Below are 20,545 nucleotides of genomic sequence, written 5' to 3'. Positions count from 1 at the left end.
CTGAAACAAGCACCCTTCCCTCTACTACAAGAGCTAGCTCAATTTCTTTTCTATAAAACCTTCCTTGGACTCCCTCCCCCAGGCCTAATTAATTACTGCTTTTCTCATACTCTTACAACATCCTATATATTATTTTATTGTAACTCACTATTGCATCTTTCTCATTTGCTTATCCACATACCTCTCCCCCTGTGATTTAAAATATGAGGTAAATAACTGAGAGAGATATACCTGGGAGTCCTGAAGGATATCAGAATCTAAGTGAAGAATCTCTCAGCAAGCACAAGTCCAGAATTAGCCAGAAATTTGGAATACAGTAAAAAGACTGAGTTTTATTTAAGAAAAGTTGTAAGGTATTTGAAAATGTGTTCTAAATGTATCATTCATCCCTGGAGAAATATAAAAGTAAAAGAAGGCATAAGTAATACATTTCTGAGGCCAAAATAATCATGATATTGTGTTCTTTGCACTGCTGGCCACAGTGCTAATTCAGGTGCATGGAAAAGAATAAAACTGAGCACAGTGAGAGTATCCGATGAAATGCAATCCCCTACTAATTTGCATGGAGGATGCCTAAAGTTTTGGAGAAATGCAGAAAAGAAATAAGCTTATGTTAACATTTCATTACATGGTTCTGGCAATGGGTCCCTTTCTGTGGGGGAAAGCCTGGCTTAGGCTTAGTCTGAATCCTGAACCTGAAATTTCACCTCACCAAAATCAACAGAGATAGCTACAGTTCAAAGAAAATTTTTCATTACCATAATGGATTCCAATAAAAAGCACTAGCTGAGTCTCTCTCTCTCTCTTTTTTTTTTTCATTTTGGTCATATATAATTATAGGGTTAGTAACTTTCAAGGTAAAACGAGTTCACCATTTATTCAGATTTTTCATTTTCTCTACTCCTCATTTTATGTGGTTGTGCCTATTCAAACTCAAAATCTCTCTTATTTTCTCTCTTCTGGCTCTGATTTCCCAATGCCTCAGGCCAGACCGTCTAAGAAAAACTTTCCTACTTGTCAATGCCAGTGTTATTGCTCCCAGAATTATTAAAAATAAACCTTGTTCTGTTGTTTCAATCCTTAAAGAATAAGAGATGAGGTCATTTTCTGCTTGGAGAGTGGATCCAGACTGTGAGTGATTGGCACTATACATTTGATTGCAGAAGAAACAGGTGTTAAAGTGACTTCTATACTGTTAAATACCCCTTTCATAAGTTGAATCACAGACATATTTTCATTCCCATGACTGAATAGGTAACCCTGTAATTTGTACACTATATCCATTTTTTTCCCCACCCTCTGGCAACAGTTTCTCTTCAGTTTCTGCCAAGATTGTCTATTGTCTTTACAACGTTCTACTCAAAAGGAGCGATAGAAGGATAATCTTATGAAATTAAACAGGAAAAAGCAACAAGCATGTAATTTAACAGAACTAGAAGGGTAATGGAGTTCCTCCTACTGCTTTTCACGTGACTTATGACAATAGTTTAAAGTTACTAAATCTTCAAGCTTCAAAAATGACTCCTTGACAAAACTGGGGGCAAGGCAGGGAGATGTATAGGAAGAGAGAAAATCCTAAAATGAAAGTACTGAACACTAGATATAAGGAAAGTTTCAGTTAAATTTCTTCCAAGTCTTTCAGCTATGGAAGATCTGGAAACCACAAAATGTGTTTATACCTGATCAGGCTAGTTGTTCGGAAACTCCTTGTACAAACATCAAGGTTCAGAAGACAACTTTAATTTTAAAGTCCCAAACTGGACAAATGAGGACAGCTGTTTAAAGAAAGTTAGATGTTAGAGAACCTGGGCTCTAATTCCAGCTTAACATTGAACATCTTACTGACTTTGAATTACTTCATTTCTTGAGAACTTAGCTTCTCCATCTTCAAATTGAGGAAATTGAATTAGATGACCTCCAAGGTCACTCTGGTCCTAATATGTTTTTTTTGTTTGTGTGCCATTTCTAGTCTATATATCATATCATCTGGAAAATCAATTCCACAGAGTTATTTTCCCCAACCTATGCCACTAGAAAATGGCAGCAACTGTGAAATGGATCCTTGTTGGTTTGTCTTAGTATTGTATTTTCAGTCCTGAAAGAGTCTGTGGGTAAGTGTATGTAGGCATCTGCCTCAGGTCTGCATTTGTGTAGGGTGTTATATTCAGATCCGAAAAGCTTAAAGCAACCAGATGATTCTATTGTTTTTAGAAGACTAAGAACCAAGAGACTGGCCATAGAGAAGCATATTACTTTTCTTTCTCTCTGTAATTTTTATTCTCTCATTTCTCTTTCATAGTCTGGGGAGAACTCCTGCATACCAGGGTGCTGATGTACAATAGGCCTCTAGCACCAAGGTTCCATTAATGCCTATAAAGACGCCTTTGGGCTTCTCAGAGAAGGTTAGGAATAGTTACCAGAAGAACGAGAAGTGTACCAGACTGGAGATGAGGCTAACCTGGATCAGGAACAGCTAATAATGACACTAAAATGGTAAGGGGGCAGTTTGGAATTTTCAAGCCAATAGACTTTTTGTAGCTTTAGACATTCCCTAAACAAGATTCCCTAATGCTGCCTCCTCATTCTAGGATCTGGAGAACATAAGACAAGATCAAATTTTCTTTGAACACATGCTTTTGCAAACCTTACTCTTTTTTAGCCTGGTTATTTAAACTTAGATATGCTATAAATCCCCCTATGTGCATGTTTTGAATAACAGATGTTATTTTCCCTTAGTTTTACTTTTATAAGAAATAGACAAAAACAATTTCAAAATGTGAATTAAACAAAAAATTCCTTGGTACCGATTCAGCATAATGTCTTGAATTACTTTTATTTATACTACTGAACTAGGATAAATGTTTCTTCATCTTTAGCTGATTTTTACACGTGTGCCCAGCTGAGCACTATTAAGGAATGTGAAATGGATGCTAATTTGCTGGTCAGCTCATGCTAGCACTAGAATTGAGAGCTGACTGGTGAGCAGGTAGGGCACTCATTATAAGTCTACTTACTTAAGGTACTGAGAGTTCCCTGAAGCAAACCCAGTCTCAGGAAAGAGGACCTACAGACTTAACCCAGTTGGATGAGGGAATTCTGAATCTGTCACTCTGCATTTTTCCTGGCTGACTTCCAATAAACTCGTATTCCAGGAAAAACGTTTCCCTAAATAAAAACCATTTTCCCAGAAATTCTCATAAAATACTATGGGCACAAGGAACAGGACCCAGGGGCCCTAGTACAATGAGATGATGATTGGTAGACATGACAGCCTTCAGAAGGGCAAGCAGTGTCTCTGCAGACGTGATGGGGACAATATCATTGAAAACAGAGGGAGCAGAGCCTATGGAAATTTTTTGCATAGGCAGTGTGGGAACCTACAGATGAGGCAGTCTTTGACAAGCATTAGCATGCTCAGTAGAGGCTGGATACTTCCTGGGGATAATATTAATGAACCCTGTAGACACATCTTGAAGGCCCCCAGCAATACTTGCAGCAAGGAGGCACTAAATGAAGGGAGCAGACAAAGCCACAAACAGAAAAATATTAGTGACAGAGAATAAGGTTAAATGTGTCCTTCTGGAGTTTATAATCTAGTTAGGAAGACAAGACTATCACACTTGGCAAACTAGAAAGTGATAAGAAGTAGGATGGGATTGAGCACTACTGCGTTATTATATTTGGCCTAATCACAGTGGAACATGACACAGACTTAAAGAGTGAGTGGGAATTGAGTAAACAGAGTCTTCTAGAAGTGGGAAGAGGCGTGGGCCAGTAATAAAGCCTTCTTATAAGTGCACTGAGCTCTTGCCAAATACCATGCAACATGTAAGGAATTTTCTGCATTGTGTGGCAAATCCTCACAAAAGCTTGTAAGTAAAGTTTTATTTTCAGTGTTGTGCAGAGGTGAAAAATGGAGGCTTAGTTAGATTAAGTGAATTGCCCAAGTGAGGAAGAGCTGAGTCAAGGTCAGAGAGCACAGATCTGTCTGTTCCCTAAGGCCAGCTGGAACAAGAATGTGGTTCTGTAGTAGAAAACCTGGAGAGCAAAGCCAAAGGGTTGGTGTGCACTTCAAGTTATGTTAAGGGTGGAAAATTTTCAAGTGGGCCAACTTCTGCTTCTGTAATCTGCTTGCTTTATATTAACCAGGGTGTGGTTCTAGGCTTTATAAACTACCTCTTTTGGGAGCTCGGGACTGATCTCCTCTAACCCTGTGTTGCAGAGAGTCAGTTGCCGGTGGGCTAATAAAGGCTCACAATTCATCTCAATTGACTCTGTGAGTCTTAGATTTGATCTTGCCACAATGGTTAGAAGTCACGGATGATGTTTTTGGGAGAAGATTAACATAATATTCATTGCGTAATCAGGAAGTGAGCCAGGAAGAGCCTGAAAAGGTGATTTAGCTAGAGGGTGCAATTAGTAATCATATGGAATAAAAAGGAATGGGTAATTGAAAAACATTACAAAGAAACTATGGTCCTTGGTGCCTTGTTCTTAAGAAGGACCAGAAAGCCTAACGAGACTTGTAAGACAGTCCCAGGAAATGCTGCCTTCTGTTTAGTGGGCTAGGTTCTGGCAAAGCTAGGTCAAACTACAAATTTAGGTCAATACCAGAGGCCAGGGATCCCCAGACTCACCAAACTAGAATTGAAAGCCAAGCTCAGAAACTGATGTAGGAATAGGTCTAGAATTAGGCATTGGGCAGGATCAGGCTGGTGGTAAAGATACCTTAAGGATCCCAGAGTCCGTGTAATGCTTAGTCAAGGGTGAGGACGTGAGATGGGACATCACTTGTAAATTATTAATCTTTTAGCAGGAAATGAAATGGGACATCTCTTGCAGAGTCAATCTTTTTAGTAAACCTAGTTAAGTTTTCTTCCCTCTTTTCTTTGGGTAAAAGGCCCTCTCCCTCAAATCTTGATAATTGCCGTGATGACTCAGATCCTCTGGCTTTTGATAAGGGTCAGCAGACCATTGTTAAGCAGAAATGGTGTTAAGTCAGGCAGGGCCCTTAGAGTCTTTTACTCTTTAAGAAATATATTAACCAAGCCTGTTTCCCTTTACTCACTTCATAGGCAAATCGATAATAAAAATTAATAGATGTATGATTTAAATAACGAGTTTGTATCTTCTTTTCCTTGTCTAGGGACTGAGATGGCACTTCAGCATGAAACCAAGACCCCACCCTGACTGAGGCAGGAAGGGAAAGAGCTCCGTGAAACCCCTGTAGGTAGGGACTACAGACAGCCATTCTCAGATACTAAAGAGGAGACCTTCCATCCCTCAACATCCATACTAATAATAAGGGGGGGGGGTGGGGTTCATTGCTCTTAGAAAAATAGGTAAGCAGGAAAGTTAGTTAACGGGTTTCGAGTCTGCTTGCAAAGACACTGAGGTCATCCTATTTTAGAAGAGGTCCACCCTAATCCACCTACAATTAAGCAAGCCAGAAGGCATTTTTTTTTTTAGCTCACACAAAGAAACCGGTAGGCAGAGATTTAGGTACTGGTTTAAGCCAGTCACTCACACCTGCACCATGAAGATCCCAACAACCTTCAACTCACCTGAATCTCGTTATACCATCATTATAATATAATGCATATGCCCAGAAGTTCATTAATATTATTATAACAGACTGAATTCTGGAAACATGCGCAGAAAGCAAAATGATGGATCACTGAGTCCTGTTATCTTAGTTGTCAGTCAAGAAAGCCCACTCTCCTAAGAAAAGTAACCACCCACAGCAAAAAAGGGATAAAAACCCTGAAGTCTTTGTTACCAGGCCTTTTGAGCCACGCTTTCAGGCCCACTTCCACACCTGGAAGTGTACTTTCTCTTCTAATAAAACTTCTTTTCTACTGTATCGGTGTCTTGCTTAATTATTCGTTTGAGACATCAAGAACCTGGACAACGCACCAGGAGAGGACTCCATTATCCGGTAACAGATGGAATGGGAGACTTCTGTAGACTATAACCATGGAGAACAGAACTGAGACAAGGTCAGGAATTTCATTTGTCCTAGAATCAAGCAACAAAACATGGGACGCAATCAGCAACCACCCTCTTAAATTTATAGTTTTAACTGAGTTGTATTTCAGTTTAGTCTCAATCTTTGAAAGTGGTTGGGCTCTATTTTATATTGTGCTATCTCTCAGTTGGAAGAGTCAGTAAGTTATGATGCCCTAATTTTTATCCTGGAGTGTGTGTGTGTGTGCGTGTGTGTGTGTGTGTGTAAAATTGCCTAATGTTAAAATGTATCATTAATTTATTTTCCAGTGTCTAGGTTAGAATATAAGTATGCGATATATATCAAATGAATTTTATGGCTACAGTCCAAATGTAACAAATGAATCATTTAAAACTATCCACATATTGGTGATGCCAAATTTTTCATTTTCTTTCGTTTTATAAATGCATCGTATCTCAGCTAGAAATCAATTTATTAAGCTTGAAAACATTTTGAGCTGGAATGAAGGTTAGCAGTAAACTTTGTGACCTTCCACGTGATATTAGTCATATTTAGCAATTAATATTGACTTTGAGTAATGAGGAGCCAGTTGAAACAGGAACAGTAATATGGCAGTTACCAATAACCCAGACTTCAGAGACTACAGGGAAAATGAAGAGCATGCAAAATGAAGCTTTTTAAACCTCAACTTTGTCTGCCACAGAGCTCCTGCCTTTTTAAAAACAAATCTGAACATCTTGACAGCTATTCTTATAAACTACACATAAAATACTCCAGTAAAATTTTTGTTATGAGATAAAGAATTTTGTCCATCAGATTTTAATAGCAACTGAAGACTCACCCCCTCCCCGCTCCAAAAAAAAAAAAAAAAAAAAAGGTATCTCTGCCCTTTAAATCTCCAGTGGAATGAGCCTGATAGATTTCCCATGCACCAGGACTGTTGACTGACATGAGATGGGAGGAACAATACAGGTAGAAGATTACCAGCATTGTTACTTAAAGTCCAAATAAATGTCCAAACTAAAAATGCTGTAGGAATACATAAACATATTATCTCCCAGATGAACATTATATTACATTATATTGATTTTAACACAATACAGGATATAATATAGATATTTTTGGATTTGCAGCATGAAAGAATAGTTAATGATTTGTCCATATGGGACATATGAAAATACTTCTTTTAAGTTCTTTTGCCATGTTTTATAAATATTCTACCTCCACACCACTAAAAGTATGGAAACTTGTTACCATAAACGGAATATTTTTCATCTCAATTATTCATTAGATATAAAATAAAATAGTGCCATTTTTACTTTTTAAAAGGATATAATTTCATAAAATTTGAAAGTATTTTTGGTGATATTATTTTATGACTTTAAAAGTACGTATAAACAACCTCATTTCATCAGCGGTCCTTAAAATATATATAATTTTATATATTTTACTCACAGAATTAAAGAAACACTAGATTTACCTTTAATCCAAATGCTGATTATCTTCCACTTCCAATTTGAATTATTAAAAAGTTAGTTTCTTAGCATCTAGCTGAACTTAAAGGAGAAATTAATTTACATTAATTAAAAATTAATATAAAATTATAGTCGAAATGTTGCAGGATTTTTGAATGGAGAGACGGGACACCGAGGCTATCAGCAGGAAGCAGCATTTATTGATGTTGTCATCAGCTCAGGGGATTCTTATCCAAAGGCTGAGCCTTAACTGTAACATGGCGGGCAGTTTTATATCATTTTATACTTCCGCATTCCTACCCAGCTACAGATATTCCATATGAGGAAGGAGAACATAGGAGAACATTGATTGGCTGCCAAACTATAAGGAAACCAGCTTAATTGTTTAAGCAGGTTTTTGAACTGCTGTGTTAGCCATAGAGACCTGGGGAAGGGTGGGGAAGGGGCAGTCAGGAACTAATTCTTTCTAGCAGGAAATGGTCAGGCAGGGTCAGGCTGCCACAAAACCACAACTACAAGAAATCTAGAAACTTAGGACTAGAAATGAACCACCTCTGTCAGACAAATAATGGAAAATTACTTTCAGTAATCATACTAAATGACTTTTCTAGAAAAAGAAAAACATTAGCAATGGCCTGCTAACCCTAGAAATTTTTCCAAGTGACCTAGAATCATGAGACTTTATCTAGTTAATTTAGGAGAGATAGTACAATTATACTGGGAAGCAGAAATTTTGAAACCAATTGCTTGGGAGATTTTAACCAAATTGTTCCCCTTTTTTGAATTTTTGGTTTTTCTAACTACTACATCTTATCACATGGAAAATTTTCTGAGTAGTTATAGCAAAAGGAATGCGTGGGCTCAACTGATGTGTTTTCCATGTATCCCACTGAGCATTTAATATATCTCTAAGTTCACTGTAAGTGACTTCCTCTTGAACTAAAAATCCCAAGTCCAGCGGAACTGCTCATAAATGGAAAAAGCCTCTACTTCCAGAAAAGATGCAAGTAAAGATCATTGGGAGTGATTTCCGGAATAAGCAATGGATCTAAGCTTTTGAGACCACAAGACACGTTGGTTTCTGCCCAGAAAAAGGATCCAGAAGAAAGGGCAACGACGAGATTTGCAAATAGCTTTGAGTCTTCACATATGAACAATCTCATTTCATCAGTCCTTAAAATAATATAATTTTATAATGTTACAGAAAGTAAGAAACGCTAGGACTTTTATTCTCTTTCATTACGGTTGTAAAAGAGAATCCTGGGGCACACTAGTGGAGGAGTTGGGCTGATATGAGTTTTATCTCCACAATTCTCAGAGATAGCAATAGAGGATTAAAACACAAACTTGTCTTCAGATTAGTGTTTTGCCATAAACATGTTTATTAAGAAATATTAGAATTTACATTTAGTCTTCCTTTGTGGCAAATAACAATGTACATGTTTTATTTAACCTCTTCATATGTTTTGAAATGTTTTGATTTTAACTAGCCAATACTTTATTAATGACAGTTCATCTCTGAGATCTCTTAATGACTTGGCCTAAGAACAAAATTAAACTACCTGAATTTGATTTCTCTAAAACATATCCACCAAATGCAATTGCCCTTTCTGTCAAATAAGCCCTTATGGTTTGTAAGTCTGAAGTGATTTTTTTTTCCTCTCATTATGGTTATTCCAAGACTCTTGACATTCTCTAAATCATCTTTCGCTGAGTACAAGAGGTCCGTAAGGAAGTCAAGATCGATGATAGACTTCATCTCTCTTGAATTTTAATGCAAATGTCTGTTCCTCTAATCAAAGGTTAAAAAAGGAAATCAAATTAGCTTATTACAAAAGCCAGCATAACTGAACTGACAAGAAAAATGCTTTCTGCATGAAAAGCCTTTAATCAATACCTTAAATAAGAATGTCACTGGAAAGAAGGGCTCATATGTGGTCAGTTAAATCTGCAAATCAATATGTTCTCTTTAATAAATATTTGACCACAGCAGCTCAATAGGCATTGCCCATAAGAATTTCTTCCTTTAAACCAAATGAAACAAAACTACAGTATAAATATAACGTTCAGGGCATACCCTAAATTTGAGAGAAAATTCAAGGTTAGGGCTATTTCATCTTTTAATCATTGGATATTAAATATTGGAGAGATTCTCTTTAGCAACTTGTCTCAATACCAGTCCCCTATATAATTTAGATGTTCAAAAGTAAAATGATGTTGGAAAATGCATTACTTATTGGAGATAGATCTAGGTGGAATTTTTCTATCCTAAGTTTAGTTTGGATATCTGAAACTATTTAATAAAATATTATACATGCAATATAACTTCAACTTTGGTGAGTTTTTAACTCAAGCCTACGAAAATACAGCCATGTGGCAGTTGACTTTCTATAAATAAGTACACTTTTATTGTATCTTATCCAAACCATAATCAACTAATATCTGATAAGCACTTTCTGCATGTATAGTAGCACCTACACGTGTTGACAGGTAATTTTATTCCAGTGAGCTGGAATCTTCCACTTATTGGATGTGACACCTTGGGCATAATCACTTACTTTTCCATACCGGAAAGTGTGACTATACATGGCATCTACTTTTTTTTTTTTTCTCGCTCATCTCCTCGGCTTGGCAATCATCCTTTTGCCAACCATCAGCTTGTTCTCTGTATGGATGGGTCAGTTTCTATTTTGTTTTGTTTCTTCTTCTTCTTCTTTTCTTTTTTTTAGATTCCACATGTAAGTAAAATCATATGGTATTTGTCTTTCTCTGTCGGACTTATTTATTATGAATGTTGTCTACTTCAAAGGCCATTTGGAGATTTAAGAACATAATGCACACAAAGATGTTAACATAGTACATGGCCCATTGTCAATGATAAATGGTAACTCCTTAATTTTCATTGAATTCTGATGTTGGACATATAAAGAAACACAATTTAATACACCATTCTGGTTTTAACAGCTCATTAACGTTCATTGGGAAGAGATAAAATATACCTTGGAACAACTTATCCGACTACTGGAGATCTCTTAACCTCCATAATTTTACCATATGTCTTTGATTTGCTTTCTTTCTCTTTTGCCATCCAATGAGATAGTGGAAATTTTAAAAAATTTTTCTTATCAAATAATAATTTTAGAAAGACCTCAGAATAGCTTATCAGAGAAGTCCAAACAATCAAAATAAATAGTTTATAGACATCATTCTTAAGTTTCTGCATATAACAAAGTTATTCTAAACACTGAATACATAGCTTTTTACCCCCTTATTCCCTCCTTCTTTGATATATAATTTCTTTTACTTCTTCCAGAGTAATTTCTTTCTTAAAGATTGTATAAAGATTTCCCCCCAAACCTTGGATTGCTTAGCATTGATATGCAGGGTCAATGAAGATACTGTTTATACTGAATATAAAGTTTATTTCTTCCTACATTTTTAAAAATATAGACCATTCTCATCTTACTGAGATAATTTTGGAGTGGTTTATGCACAAAATAGATCTTTTTCTAAGTATCAATGAAACAGAAGGAAAGGCCAGGGTAAATTTACACATCAAAAGCCTGCCACTTGGCAACATTAGAAAGCCTCTTTCTGCTGCTGCCACTGCTCATTCATTTAATTATTCTTCGGTGACCATGTCAAGATTTCTAGACAGCATCCTTGGGAGATAAGCGCTTTGAATGTTTGAACTGTATTAGTTAGTATAATGCCAGTGTTCTTGAGTATTAGAGATGGTGCTCCAATGAATTATAAAATATCTTTAAAAAACATGTTTTAAAATAGGACTCCTTTCTGATCCATTAGGGTACTTAATTTAGGTCCATGCATACATCGGCATTATGATTTTTTTAATGAAAAAAAGTGATGATGGTGACCAACATATGTGCAATCATTTCTAGTTTACAAAGTACTCTATTTAATCATTTCCACATCTCTTATCTGATATAACTTTCAGAGCTATCTTGTGAGGTATGTATTATTACTTATATTTTACAGATTAAGAAAGTAGACCTATGAAGGTTAAAGTAGGTTTCTCAAGGTACACAGCTAGAAAATGATCAGAACAAGATTTTTACCATTAACCTTACTTAACCACTTAGCTCCAAATATGCTTTCTTACCCATTACATAACATTGATGGAAAGTTCCCAAGTTTTCCTACTTTGTATTTGAGAAGGCTGAAGGTAACAGAGGTCAAGATAGAAACGGTTGATGCAATTGTGTGTTTATGAGTTTCTGAGTAACATTATTTTTAACTTTCATATACTATATAAGGTCAAATCTGTGGCTCAAAGTGTTAGCAGTTGAGGCCCATATAGTTGCAGATTTTCTATTTCTACTTCAAAACTATGGGGATCAGGGCTTTGAATAGAAAAGTTCAAGTTGCTCAGGAGTAAACTTCCTGTAACAATGTATTGTGAGTAATCATGATGTTCAGAACATTACCCTTTCCAATTGTCTTGTAAATTTAAGATGCTCCCAAATAATGAAGGGTGACCTATTGAGGCTGGCAGATTAGATATCAAGTAATTAGGTTTGTTCAAGAGCTTATCTCATTCTGAGCAACAATTGCAAGCTTAGTCCCATCTGGGGTGAGTCTTGTTTGCTTTCTGGTTACTAATTGGTAAGTCAAGGTCACTTCACTCAACCTAGCTTCTTTAAAACGCATATACCTTCCAGAAGATCAGTGCTTTCTTTAGCACATGGCACAACAAATGAATTATTACTATTTGGGGTTCTCATTATGAGATGCCAGAAAGAGGATGTGCACCTAATCACAGGTTTGGCTGTAAAAATGGTGTTCTGAAGTCAGGGATAGAATTATGTTGTGATGCCAATATCTTGGTGCTGGGCACAATGCTGAGAAAGTAGAAAGAAAATAAATGAGCTGACCTCTATCTGGCCTAAGGATTTCTAAACAATTATGATTTGTGCAATTAATTGAAGGCCTCAATCAATAAACAATAAATAACTATTGATTCCCTCATATGTGTATAACATCATGTGTAAGGCTATGGGAGATATGCGTGATAGACAAAAACTCCTACCCTCAGATAATGTATGATCTAACTGAAGACATTTCAAAATATTAGAGTTATCAATGACATATCCCAAATTAATGGTGTTTGTTCGAATCCTTGCTTCAGGAACCCTAAGGACAGAAAGGGCAATCCCAATGGAATTCTGGGTTTGGCTTCCAGTTTTGAGTGATAGGCTAGAGTTCAAAGGTCACACATGACCTGCACCTCTACCCTCTCTGCCTCACTCTGGTTCCCAAGAAAGCTTTATGAAGAATTTCAGTCTGAGTTCTCCAGAAACAAGGTTCAAGGCCAACTTGAGCATTTTTCCTCTAGTCTGCAGGCTCCTGCTAAGGGTGAGTATAAGGCTCTTAGGGTCATTACATTGGGCATTATTTCTCAGAGTCTTGGTTGGGGCCTCATAATATGATTTGTGGGAGGCCTGATTTCTGTCCCTTATGTGCATAAAACATAACAAGAAAGACATTTTTATGGCATTGGAAATAATATAAATGGTGGTTGCACCACTTTATTCAGTAAAGAAAACTAAATAAATGTTTGTTTGTTTTTTTTTTCAGTGAACTGGTTCCATGATGTTTTTTCTGACTGCAAAGCATCAAGCATTGTTAAGAAGTTATAAATAGCATAGGAATCAGTCTGTGGCATTGCCTACTTACACAGGCTCTTTACACCTCAGTAATGATTTAATACAAAACACGCTCAGTGTACCTGCCTCAGTGAAATGCAGTGATTTCCCTGCTGAGTGGTATGTGATTCTTCTTCCTGTTCCAGTTGGGCTGTGCTTGCTTTCCTTATTTCTCTCTTTATTACTGATCCTACATGTCTTTCCAGTAGCTTATGCTTGTCTTGTGCATCAGATATGCCTCCAAGTGATTTTTTCTTCTACTTATTTTGATAGGGTGGTGTCTGGAAAGGTGATTAGGCAAAGAGCAAACAGCCTCACAGAAGTGTCCTTTATAACAGAGCTAAAGTTTGGGAGACCTCATAGGCTTCCTCTAAGAATAAAATACAGAGCCATTTTTGCTACTAAAGCATAATTTAGTGCTGAATTTATGATAAAGAAGTAATTTGTATCTAGTGAATAATGACCAGACTGGACTCCACACATTTTTTCCCTTTCTTTTCTTTGTGTTAAAAGACAAAATTCAAGGGGAAAAAATCTTTTAAAAGCAAGCATAGAAAATCACTAGGTGGGCTGACATAGGATGCCAGGTTTGGGTGAGTAGGTTCAGAAAGTCCTTTATAACTGGTTTGGAAACTTTTTTAACCACATCAGCTGAGATGAGCATGGTTAGGGAAATGATTCATGTGTAAGCAAAATGTCCAGGCTAAGCGGTCTATGCACATGTGATGTGGTTGGATTCCCTTTATTACCCAAGTGAAATTGTCTTGAGCTTCCACTTATGCATAAAGAACCTTTACCCCTCCCAAGACCAAGTAGGTCCCCTGGTGCTGGCTGATGTGTGCTCTTGAGTAGATCCTCTTGCTTTTAGGCAGCACCTTCTCTCAGAGCCATGGGACTGCCACCTTCATTGCTCCTGGCCATTGCTCTGGGCACAGGGATTCTTTATGGCCTTCACCTGTGTCAGTGCCACTGTGGCTTCAGAAGACATCCTCTTGCACAAATTACCTGCCAGACAGTTGATGCCAGGCTATTATGAGATGAGGCACAGGGACAAAAGAAACAGTTTGCCTTCAGCCCAGTCTAAGTTCCACTCCCAGATCATTGGTTCCCAGAATTTACTTCTTCCTCAATAATTGACAAAAGAAATATCCGCTTCCCACAGTAGGAGCCCACTCCTACACTTGGGGTTGTTACAGCTTGATATCAGTATATTCTGGGTTATTTATTAATTAAAAACATCATTTATGCAAGTTGATACTCAAGCCCAAGTTGGGCTGTGCCGAGCCTAGGCCAGGTAACTTCCACAGACTCTGTTCTGGAAGAAAGACTGTTCTGGTAAGAAACAGTTTCTTTCCATCTTCTGTTAAGTCTCCTATGTATATACACTTTCCATGATTTCCAGAGCAGGAGTGGCAATGTACGCAATGCTCTCTAAACTTACACAGAGCTAAGAAACATTCCCAGTACCCTTCTCTCCCACCCCGCCCGGCGAAAGGCAAGAAATGCTTAAATGGAATTGGCTCAATTAATTCTAGCAATGTTTCATTTCTTCAAACAAATTATCTTCTCAGTGCTCATCACTGCATTTAGGTCAATGGCTACCTCGCAGTGCTGGGAAGCACAATAAAGCACCTTCCTACAGATCCATACAACTAAAGGGCCACTTAAAGATTTTCACAGAACAAAGGTCTGTCTTTGAAAAGGTAAATGCACATCTCCAAACTTTTCATAGATAGAAACTCTTTGTAGCATAGAATGGTTCCTTTTTCTCAATTCTAAATATTAAGTTCCAAAAGCAAATAATACAATCTCGGATTGATCAATCACAATGCAATGAACTTAATAAAAGAAAAAGAATTCCATGTAGGTTGTTAATTTTTTTTTTTCCTATTTGGGTTACTTGAGGAATTAAAATATGAATTAAAATAAAGAAAATTAGAGCCAAGGGGTTGTTAGTGTGTAGAGATGGGTTGGGAGGAACACCTGAACATTTACCTGCTTTGTTCAGTGCTGTGCTGGGTAATTTACACATATTTTATTTTCTCTTCAAGCATCCTGTGAATTAGCTACCCAATGGATGAGATTAAAATATAGACTCAGGTTATTAAATGTCTTGTGCAAGGTCACATAGCTGGTTCGTAAATGTGGAGCTTGGATTCAACCAGATCTATACGATTCTAAACCTTCTCTTTTCTTCATGACCTCTATAAGCTTAGAGGGTATATTTATTAAGCAATGGAAGCCTAGTGAGATCCCTTGTCCATGCTGGACCTTTGCATACCCTTTGTTGGACAAAACAAATGTGACCCTGTACCTTGTCCGGTCAAGATTTAAATAATTTATTCATTCGAGTCCTAACTATGTGACAAACACTGTGGAAATTGCAGGCCAGTGTTGGTGGGAGATGTCGTTTCAGCACAATGCACTTCCAACTCTCCTTAAATCATACTTCATCTCTGGCTGCAGATCCCATCTGTGCACTGATGGTCCTGTGAAACGATTGCAGCCTTGGATCTTTTGGGGCACTAAGAGAACGTGAACATCCGAAGACTCACTCCCATGATTCTTTGATGTTTTCTACTTTCTCATCATCCTTCTGTAACTCTGTGTAATTGAGTATGGATTTTTAATTGGAGGAGGGTAAAGTTTTAATCAGGAGAGAATTGTCATGGATAAAATTAGGTAAAGAAAGAGATTTATGAGGCTTTTAGGAAACTTACAGGAAAAATCCCCTAAAAAGTCATCATTTGTTATTTTGTGTATTGACTTGTTAAAAGTGAATCTCATTACCTTTGTTTTATCTGGCATATTTACGGAATATGTTTATTTATTAATGAATTTTTCTAAAGCAAATGTAACAGGCACATAAGGGCATTCTCATAATCACTTAGCTATATGGCTGCAGATATCTATTATTGGTCTTTAGAGACTGTTCAAAAATGGAGAGTTCCAGGAAAACAACCCAAAAGCATTCAATTCCTTAAAATGCATGCATTCCATGAATCATTTATTCAAGAGACTAAGAAGAAAATACATTTCTGAGTTTGTGATAAAAAATAACCCTCCTCAGCATCCTTCCCAGAATTGTTCAGAATGATTTTCTTTTTCTTCAAATGGACAGATGTAGCTATGAGGCTATGGTACATATTAGGTGGGCACACATGTTTGGGGTTTGCTATAGACGCTGCTCCCCATAAGGTGTGGTCAAGTGAGAACGTTCCATCTAATCTAAATTTCTATTCGCTTAAGTCTATACCTGAAAGAGCAGCAAGCACATGCTGGGCCAGAAAATCTGAGAGCACACCAAGCAGCTGGAGGGGTGGATCGGTCACGCTTCGCCATCAGAAATGCCAAGAAGTGAAGAATACCTGTTTGAATAAAATATATTCATAAATAGCAAACAGGCACATGCATATCAATTAGAAAGATAGTATGATGTGTGAAGATAGTATGAAGACAGTATACTGCAACAAGTTCTAAGCAGTGTTTCTGACCTTATAACTGCAATTTGAGGGCTTAAGTAGAGTTCTAACATACACAATCATCCTTGGGCCCTGCCCGATTTATCAGCAACACCTCACAAAGAGAGGGCTGTGTTTTCTGAGTGCTGGGATCAGATCGTAAGCCCCACCTGCTTTATACTGTGATTTTTCCTGACTATAGGCCCGACCTGCCCCATGCTGTGATTTCTCCACTCTCATTTTTTTTTTCTTTTTTTAGGATAGAGCCAACATGAATATTCTCTTTAGGTTGTGGTTTTGTTTGTTTGTTTGTTTTTTAGGTGTGCATGGGTTCCTGACACTGTACTTCTTACCCGTTTGAATTCTGATAGGCTAACAATTCAAGGTTATTCCATTTTCCATCTTTAACAGCCTGGAAACTAAGGAAGGCTGAAGAGGAGACAGCAAAATAAGAGCCTTGAGCTTATTGGACTTGCAGACAGATTTCAGTTTGCTTAAACAGCATTTAAAATAATTTGAGACAATATTGAAAAACTGGTGGCCTCATATGAAAACCTAGACTTTAGATGTGTCTCTTCACATAAAAAAAAGTTAGAAAATCTGGTCACTGGACTCAGATTCTCCATGGCAATAATTGTCAGGGTCTGACTGGCCTCTGATCCCTGTAGACCAGTCATGCATTCTCTTACTGAGCCTCCTGGCTCTGCGGACATTTGGGTTTGCCACTCTTCTTGAAGAGGAAATAATAAAGGCCACTAAATCACATCTCTGCCAGAATTCATTTTTTTAAAATTTTTATTCACCCACTCACAAATACTTGTTGAAGCCTGAATGCTAGATTCTATTCTAATATTGAGGGATTGCACAGTAAATCAGATAGACAATATTCCTGCAATGGAACTTGCAATCTAGGAAGGGAAAACATTACACAAATAGTAATCACACTAAAGAAACCAAAGACACTGAACTGTGATACACAGAAAATAGAACAGGGCAATCTGAGAGTGACTTTAGATAGGGAATCAGGAAGGCTTTCTTAAGGAGCTGGCTTTTAAGCTGAGATCTGAATGACAAGGAGAAGTTAATAACAATACAGTTATCAGGGAGAAAAGTGGCCCAGCCAAAAGCAGAGCTAGTGTAGAGGCTCTAAGGCTAGTTCAAAGATCTGAAAGAAGGCCTTTTAGCCAGAGAGTAGGGACCAGAGGAGAAGGTGGCCAGGCTGGTGGGAGCCACATGGTGCTTTGCAGCCTAGTGACATTAGGATTTTATTCTAAATTGGAGGTAAACCACTGCGAGATTGTATAGAGGAGAGTGATGTTATCTGCAACAAATAACTATTTCTGAACATGTACATTTCTATTTCAAAAAAGAGAAACTAAATCCTACAGGTCTAAAAGGGGTAGGCGCGTCTTAAAGCGCTTTGATTTTACTAAAAAGAATGACTACTCCGTGTAAAATTGTATTAGTTTACTGAAGCTGTCATAATAAATTACCACAAATTTGGTGGCTTTAAACAACGGAATGCATTTGCTCGCATTTCTGGAGGCTAGAAGTTCAACACGTGCTTCATTGAACTTAAATCAAGGTGTCGGCAGGGCTGCGTGCCCTCCAGAGGCTCTAGGGGAAAATCTGTTTCTTATCTCTTCCAGCTTCTGGTGGCTGCAGGTATGTATGCCTTGACTTGTGGTCACAGCAGCAAGTCTGAGACACAAATTTAATGCAGGCAATTTATTCAGGAGGCGATTCCAGAAAGCCCTGGGAGAGGAGAAAGAAAGTAAGACAGCAAAGTAAGGAAGTCAATAAAAATGTGTTTATTGAGTAGATGGAGCTCCAGACTACTGTGGAAGACTACAGAATATATCTTGGAGCTAATTTATGCAAGAGATGAGAGCACTTAGGTTTTCATCCCAGTTCCAGTCAGTCACTGCCTGAGGGCTGTTCTGTGAGAGGTTAACTCCCTGGCCCAGCAGCATGGCCTCTGCTAGCTGGTGGCCAGAGAAGGCCTTCAGCAAAAGGGTGGAAAGAGTGTGCAGTTGGGAGCAGCCTCGTGTGTGGAGTTGGCACACAGGAGTGAATGTTGAGAGGCTTTAGGCAGGACACTGACGTCTGCTGTAGTCGAAAAAGTTTTTAAGATTTCTCTCAAGTCCATTTCATTTTTTATTTAATATTACTGAATGTATTTCTAAAAAGATATTCTAAGAGACAAGTGAGCACATTTTTAAATATTCTACTAAATAGATGATTTCTTTCAAATTGCCATTTATCTGTGGGAACCAAGAACATTTAGTTTAAGGACTATTAGTAGTCTGACTGTTAGGTACATGTGAGCATGCATCTAGTAGGTTCTTGCCTATTAGGTACATCTAAGCATCTATCTATTAGATATTAGGTATCTAAATGTGAGAATGTAAAATAGAAGATGATTTGACTTCCTTGTTCGAGAATCTAGTTGTCAAACCCAAATTGCACTAATCATTTTCATAATAGCCATCATAACACAGGTTCATGAAGTAGAACACTCCTTTTTTCCTCTTCAAACATTTATCATGGTAGCACTATTCTAGGCTCTGGTAATGCGTGGGGTAAATAGAGCTAATTTTTGCATGGAATCCCTTAGTAGGACATTTCAGTTCTCTCACCCTCTGTCTCACTGCCTCATTTCCTGCCACTTCCTTCAAGGTTTGATACTGAAGCAACATGGACAGTTCATGAGTTTTTTGGTCCAAGAGCTTATGAATGGCAGAGCCAGGTCTGACAGAACCTGTGGGAAGTCGACGGAGCCTGTGTGCCTACTGCCTTCACCATCACATTCACCAGACTAACAACATACAGGAACCTCTATCAACGAAAGCAGAAAACAAGTATTTTCAGTGGTTTGTTTACAACACTCTCTTTTGGCAGCATAGTAGACTGAATATGTCTAAAATCTAACCCCTTGGACCTAGGGTTATGTGTTAGCGTCTATGGGAATACGTTACCATCTATGGGAAAAGGAATTTTGCAGATATGACTAAATTAAGGGTTTCGAGATGTGGAGATTATCCTAGATTATCTGGGTGGCCCCATGTAATCACAAGGGTCCTTATAACAGGGAGGCAAGAGGTCAGAGGATATAGATGACGCACTGTTGGATTTAAAGTTGTAGGAGGCAGACAAAAGCCAAAGGATGTGGGTGGCCTCTAAAAGCTGTAAAGGAAAAGGAAATGGATTCTCTCTTGGAACTTCCAGAGGTAACCCAGCCCTCTGGACCTATTTTAGACTTCTGACCATCAGAAGAGTAAGATAATAAAATTGTGTTATTTTAAGTCGCTCAGTCTGTGGTGGTTTGTTATAGCAGTAATAGGAAACTGATATAGTCAATGTAGAAGAAAGATGTCCTCCTCTGTGAAATGTGAGCTTTGGACCAATTTATCCCCAAGGCCCTTTCTGGTTTGTGGTCTAAGCCCACTGAGTGTGGGTCCTCAGTGGGAGGCAGAGAGGATCAATCAAGTCTCTTATACTGACAAGGCATGCTTGGAGTGTCGGAATGCTCTGTACTAGGATCACAAGAGTTAACCTAGGGAATGAATGCTTTCAGTGATCAGTCTAAAATGTAAGCAGCATTTTACTGTCAGCCTCTTAAAAGAACATGACTCATTCAGAAATACAACATTCGGTCGATGACTATGTCATACTTTCAGGTAAATTTAATCAATGGACAACCACTATTTTATTTTTCTTCAAACCAGAATTTCATATTATATTTCATTCCATTAACCTTGATGTAAAGTGGCAGTTGATAGCAAGCCATACTGACAGGCCCTCCTGGGCATAATCCAGTAGTCACCTTAAATCACTTTTTACCGCATGATTCATGGTGCACAGAAGAGCAGGTAGTCATTGAGTATTTAAATATAAAGCTAAGAAAACAGAACACTCAAAATCTTTTATTTTGGTTATTTCATCCACCTTAGTTAATTAGACAGCATTTGACTA

This window comes from Rousettus aegyptiacus, unplaced genomic scaffold (genome assembly GCF_014176215.1).
Source record: "Rousettus aegyptiacus isolate mRouAeg1 unplaced genomic scaffold, mRouAeg1.p scaffold_m13_p_10, whole genome shotgun sequence".
Lineage (NCBI taxonomy): Eukaryota > Metazoa > Chordata > Mammalia > Chiroptera > Pteropodidae > Rousettus > Rousettus aegyptiacus.
Note: the sequence above shows the minus strand (reverse complement) of the source record.